Raw genomic sequence first — 6,000 nt, 5'->3', positions numbered from 1 at the left:
AAGCAAGACCCTTTGCACAGGGCTCCTGCTCCCCTGCACTCTCTCTGCCCTCTGTGCTCCACCAGGCCTTCTGCTGATTGCTGAGGTGGAGACTGAAGAAACTGAGGGGGTTTGGTGATCCCTATCCCAAGAAAACCAGGCTGGAGCTGCACCTGAAGGAGCGAGAAGGGGCTGCAGCTTTTCCACTGTGTGTTTCCTGTTGTGCTTCAGCAGCACTGTTCCTGGAACTGAAGTGGTTGCTGCTGTGAGACCAGCAGCAGCAAAAGCTGAGCTCTCACAGGGCAGGCAGGCAATGAGCTCAGGGCATCTTTGCTGTTTCCTCTCAGAGCTCAGGTGCCAGTTTTCATTTCCAGCTCCTTTGCTCAGCTGCCAGCCCTCCCTTTGCTGCTGCAGGGCTCCTGGGGGCTGGGGGCATCACTGGTGTTCTGTAAAGGGAACCAAACAAAAGGGAACAGTGCAGGCTTTGAAATGACCTGGTAGTGTGGAGAAGAACAGGTTCTGACCAGTAATGCTCCTGAAGTCTGAGATCCTCGAGCAAGTTTCATCCCAATGAGAAAAGGAAGCACAACTGCCACAGTAATGGGGGGGAGGGGGAACCCCAAGCCACCCAAGTGTGAAGAGAAATCAACCACTGACAAACCATGTGAGGACAAAGCATCTCCCTCCACCCTCAGCTGAGTTCAGAGGGTAGCTGACAGCATCCTGCTGCTTTCAAACAGACTTGACACAGGGTAGCTTGGGGCACTGGGCACAAAGTGGAGCCCAGGAGGTTCCACCTGAACAGGAGGAGAAACTTCTTTGGTGTGAGGCTGCTGGAGGCCTGGAGCAGGCTGCCCAGAGAGGTTGTGGAGTCTCCTCTGGAGAGCTTCCAACCCCCCCCAGGCCATTGTGCTCCTGGGCAAGCTGCTGTGGGTGCCCTGCTTTAGCAAGGGGGTTGGACTGGATGAGCTCCAGAGGTCCCTTCCAACCCTCACCGTGCTGGGGTTCTGTGCTATGGCTGCATCCATCTGTGCTGCTCCACACTGCTCAGGCAGGCCCATCACCTGCCTGTGATGGGTCCCAGCACTCAGGTCCCTCCTCTGATCATCCTATTGCAGGGGGAGGCTGAAGGCAGAACGAATTCCGAAGAGCCATGAAACGTTGGCCCTGAGAGAGCCTCTGGGTTAGAGACCTGCTTGAGAGATGCTGGTTTAGGGCCAAAGCTGTCACAATGGAGAGAGCTGAAAACACAGATTGTAAGCTCTGAGGTTCTTGGTGGGCCCTGGACCCAGGGGGTTGGCTCCTTGGGGAAGTCAAAAGGTTACTCCAAAGCCCTCTCCCCTGTTTTCAGGGTGGGTTCTGCCTGGCTGCCTGCTGCCCAGGTGTGGAGCAACCCAGCTGCCATCACTGCTGCCTCTGTTACCCTGTCTGAGGCAAGCTGCTGTGTCGTGTGTGCCAGCCAGGCTCAAACACAGGAATGTTTCTGGGGTTTAAGGCATGACTTAATAAAAAGAGCCCTTGCTGGGAAAGCAGGCTGCACTGCTTTGCTCTCTGTTGCTGGTGTGGTTCTCTGGCTGGGTTTATAGACCCAGCAAATGGCACCTGGCAGATGTTTGCCATGCTGGCAGGTGAGGAACATAAGGGCACTGGGCAGCAGTGAGGGCAGTGCTGAAAAGGCAAGGACAAAGCTCCAGTGAGGGGCCCAGATGCAGATGGAAGAAGAGGAAGGTAAAAGCTGCTGATGCTTTAAACAAGGGAATGTCTGGGAGGTGCCAATAAAGCTGGAGATGAGCTGGCACTGAGCCCTGCCAGCCCAGCCCCAGCCTGGCCTGGGCTGAGCCCCAGCAGTGTGGGCAGCAGGGGCAGGGAGGGGATTCTGCTCCTCTGCTGAGACCTCCCTGCAGTGCTGGGGCAGCTCTGGAGCCCTCAGCACAGCCAGGGACCTGCTGGAGCAGGGCCAGAGGAGGCCACAGCAGTGCTGGCAGGGCTGGAAGCCCTCTGCTGGGAGGCCAGGCTGAGAGAGTTGGCCTTGGGCAGCCTGGAGAGAGAAGAAGGCTCCAGGGAGACCTTCTGGTGGCCTTGCAGTGCTTAGAGAGCTGAGCAGGAAGCTGGGGACAGACTTTCTCAGGGCCTGTTGTGAGAGGCCAAGGGGGGGATGGTTTGACCTAAAAGAGGGAGATTGAGACTGGAGACAAGAGAGAAATGTTTGACACTGAGAGTGGTGAGAGCCTGTCCCAGGGTCCCTGAAGGGAGGTTGTAGCCAGGTGGGGGTTGGTCTCTTCTCCCAGGCAAGCAGCACCAGAACAAGAGGACACAGTCTCAACCTGTGCCAGGGGAAGTTTAGGCTGGAGGTGAGGAGAAAGTTCTTCCCAGAGAGAGTTGTTAGCCATTGGAATGTGCTGCCCAGGGAGGTGGTGGAGTCCCCATCCCTGGAGGTGTTCAAGAGGGGACTGGATGTGGCACTTGGTGCCATGGTCTAGCAGGCATGAGGTGTTGGGTGAGAGGTTGGACTTGCTGATCTTTGAGGTCTTTTCCAACCTTGTTGATTCTGTGATAAGCCCTGCACCCTGTCACCAGCTGCACAGCCACCTCAGCTGTGCCCTGGCACCACTGGGACACCAGCAGCTCCTGCCCAGGCTGGCACTCTGCCGTCACACCCTCCCTGCTCCTGTCCCCTGCCATGGTCACACCTGGGTTTTGTAATGGAGCATTGGGGTTTGTGCCAAGATGTGAGAGCTGAGAGGGATTCCCGGGAGCCTCCTAGTAACAGCCCCTGGGGTTACTCCGGGGTTACCCAGGGGTGTAAATGGGCAGAGGATTAGCTCCCCAGCCAGCCCGCTTCCACTGCCCAGTCCTCAGCGCTGTTCCACTGACTCAGCCTGGGAAAGAAACAGCTGAGAGAGGCAGCAGACAGCTCCCCAGTGGTGACTGGCAGGGGAGGAGATGAATACTGGCTGGGTTCACTTTGTGGTGACAAAGGCAGGCGGGCACGCAGCTGGCAGGCTCCGTGCCCACAAAGGGAGGCGTCTCCTTTGCAGCAGGTGCAGACGAACTGTGCGGGATTCAGTCGGTCAGAATTTATGGGCTTTACACTGCCTCAAAAGCCAACCAGACAAGAGCACGAAAGAGAAATGCATTGAGCTCCGGCGGGGACAAAGGCACATTGTAGGCTCGGGACGTGCCTGAGCCGTGAGTCACCAGAGGCGGGGAAATGTCACTGCCCGCTCGCTGTGCTCAGCCCCGGGCACCCGCTGCCGGCCCTGGGAGGCTGCAGCGTGATCGTGGACCTGTGCCTCAGCCAAGTACAGAATCATTTTGTTTGGAGAAGATCTCTAGGATCACGCAGTCCAACCATTCTCTAGCTCTACCGAGGCTGGGGCTAACCCCCACCCCGGCCCTCAGCACATCTCTGTGTCTTCGGAACACCCCCAGGGATGGGGATTCAGCCAGCTCCCTGGGCAGCCTGTGCCAGGGGTTGAGAACCCTTTCGGTGAAGAACTTTCTTCTAATGGCCAACCTAAACCTCCCCTGGTGCAACTTGAGGCTGTTTCCTCTTCTCCTGTCACTTCTTACTAGGGAGGAGAGTCCAGCCCCCACCTGGCTGCATCCTCCCCTCAGGTTGCTGCAGAGAGCAATGAGGTCTCCCCTCAGCCTCCTCTTCTCCAGGCTAAACACCTCCAGTTCCCTCAGCTGGCCTTGCAGTGCTTCAAGGGCTGATCAGAGAGCTGGGGACAGACTTTTTCTCAGGGCCTGTTGTGACAGGCCAAGGGGGGATGGTTTGACCTAAAAGAGGGAGATTGAGACTGGAGAGAAGGGAGAAATGTTTGACACTGAGGGTGGTGAGAGCCTGTCCCAGGTTGCCCAGAGAGGTGGGAGCTGACCCATCCCTGGAACCATTCCAGGTGAGGTTGTTTAGGGCAACCTGCTCTAGTTGGGGATGTCCCTGCTGACTGGAGTGGGGATGGTCTGGATGACCTTTAGAGGTCCCTTCAACCCAACCCCTTCAGTGATTGTGTGAAATCCAGCGCTGGGGATAGCACAGAGGGACTCACAGCTCCAGCTGCAGCTTGGTGAGCAGGGCCTGGATCGTTAAGGCTCTTACAGAGCTGCTCCTCCCCAGCCCTGTTCTCCAGACCCTTGCCCAGCTTCTTTGCTCTTCTCTGGACCTACTCCAGCACTCCTGTAGTGTGTAAGGTGTAAACCTTAAATAACCACTGTGTCACTGAAGTTGAATAGCAAGGAGCTGCCTCCTTCTGTTTAGCTCTTGTTTGCCAGCTCTCCTCAGGGCACACAGCGCCTCTGGGCACCTCCTGGCTCTTGGCACACTGGCAGCTTCGGCAATCAAATGCTATTTTCAGCAGCATCATTGCCAGGCATCATTTGAAGGGGCAGCTGCTGTGTCCTGACTCAGGAGTGCAAAGATAAGAGCCTTATCAGCAGGATACGGTGCTTCTGCCAGTACACACACCTGGATGGTGCTTCCTCCAGTAAACACACCCCAGTGCCCGGACCGGGGTGAAGCTACTCGCTTTGAAGCCGCCCAACACGCCCAGGGTGTGGTTCCACACCCCCCGGGCAGGCTGGGACCGTGGCGAGCTCTGACCAAAGGTTATTCACGTCAGGCTGTGCCATGTCCCCTGCGCCCCTGCCGAGGATTCTGGCCCACGGCGGCGGCGGAGCGGTCCTGTGAGCCTGTCCTGATTGCAGGCTTCCCAAACCCCTGCCGGCAGCTGATGACTGGCACTGCCCGGAAAGAGCCCTCTGGCCCCGCTCTTCGCCCTGCTTGTGTGCCCGGCAAGCAGCCCTTGCTGCGGCTGGGGAGCAAATGTGTTCCTGCTCTGCTGCTGTGTGCTGTGGGGATCTTCATCTCCTCCAAGGCTCTCCTCAAAACACTCCACTCATTAGACCCTCCCCTGGCGCCAGTGGCTTGTCCTCACCTGCCATGGCTGCTCATGCCCAGGCACCAGCTCCTCTGCAGCTGAGCTAAAGCTGGGCAACCCTGAGAGGCATTTTTCACTGCTTCACAGAGGATCCAGTTTGTTACAGGATGGGGCCCATTCTGTACTGGGAGGGGACTAGAGGATCCAGTTTGTGCCAGGATAGAGCTCCGTCTGTATGGGAGAGGAGCAGGGGGTCCAGTTTGTACTAGAACAAAGCTCAGTCTGTACTGGGAAAGGACCAGGGGGGTCCAGCTTGTACCAGGATAGAGCTCAGTCTGTATGGGAGAGGAGCAGGGGGTCCAGCTTGTACCAGGATAGAGCTCAGTCTGTATGGGAGAGGAGCAGGGGGTCCAGCTTGTACCAGGATAGAGCTCAGTCTGTATGGGAGAGGAGCAGGGGGTCCAGCTTGTACCAGGATAGAGCCCAATCTGTATGGGAGAGGAGCAGGGGGTCCAGCTTGTACCAGGATAGAGCTCAGTCTGTATGGGAGAGGAGCAGGGGGTCCAGCTTGTACCAGGATAGAGCTCAGTCTGTATGGGAGAGGAGCAGGGGGTCCAGCTTGTACTAAACCAGAGCTCAGTCCGTAGGGGAGAGGATCCGGGGATGTAGTTTGTGTTAGGATAGAGCTCAGCCTGTATTAGGGGAGGATCAGGGGTCAGGTTCGTACGGGGACAGGGCATAGCTTGTACTGGGGAGGGTCCTTCCTCTTCGGCCGGCACCACACGGGCCAGGCAGGATAGGCAGAATTAGCAGGCAGGATCTGGGGGCAGGGGCTGCCCCCAGCTGTGTCCTGGAGCCTGACACCCGCGTTCCCGGGGCCTCCCGTCTGCGGGAGGGCAGCAGGGACCCGGGCGGACCACCAGCCCCGGGCACGGCACTCGCCACGTCCCTAAAGGCCGTGCGGGGTCACACCGCCCGTGCCGGAGCCCGGCTGCTGCCCGGCGGCCCCGAGGGGCTCTCCCGGCCGGCCTCCGCCACGGCCCCGCAGTAGGCGGCTCTCCGACGCCAGCCCAGCGCTGCCGGGGATGGGGGCGGCCGCCGAGCCCCGGGCCGGCGCCTCAGGCAGCGGCGGGCGAGAGCG

This window comes from Dryobates pubescens, chromosome 29 (genome assembly GCF_014839835.1).
Source record: "Dryobates pubescens isolate bDryPub1 chromosome 29, bDryPub1.pri, whole genome shotgun sequence".
Lineage (NCBI taxonomy): Eukaryota > Metazoa > Chordata > Aves > Piciformes > Picidae > Dryobates > Dryobates pubescens.
This window is presented reverse-complemented; position numbering follows the sequence as displayed.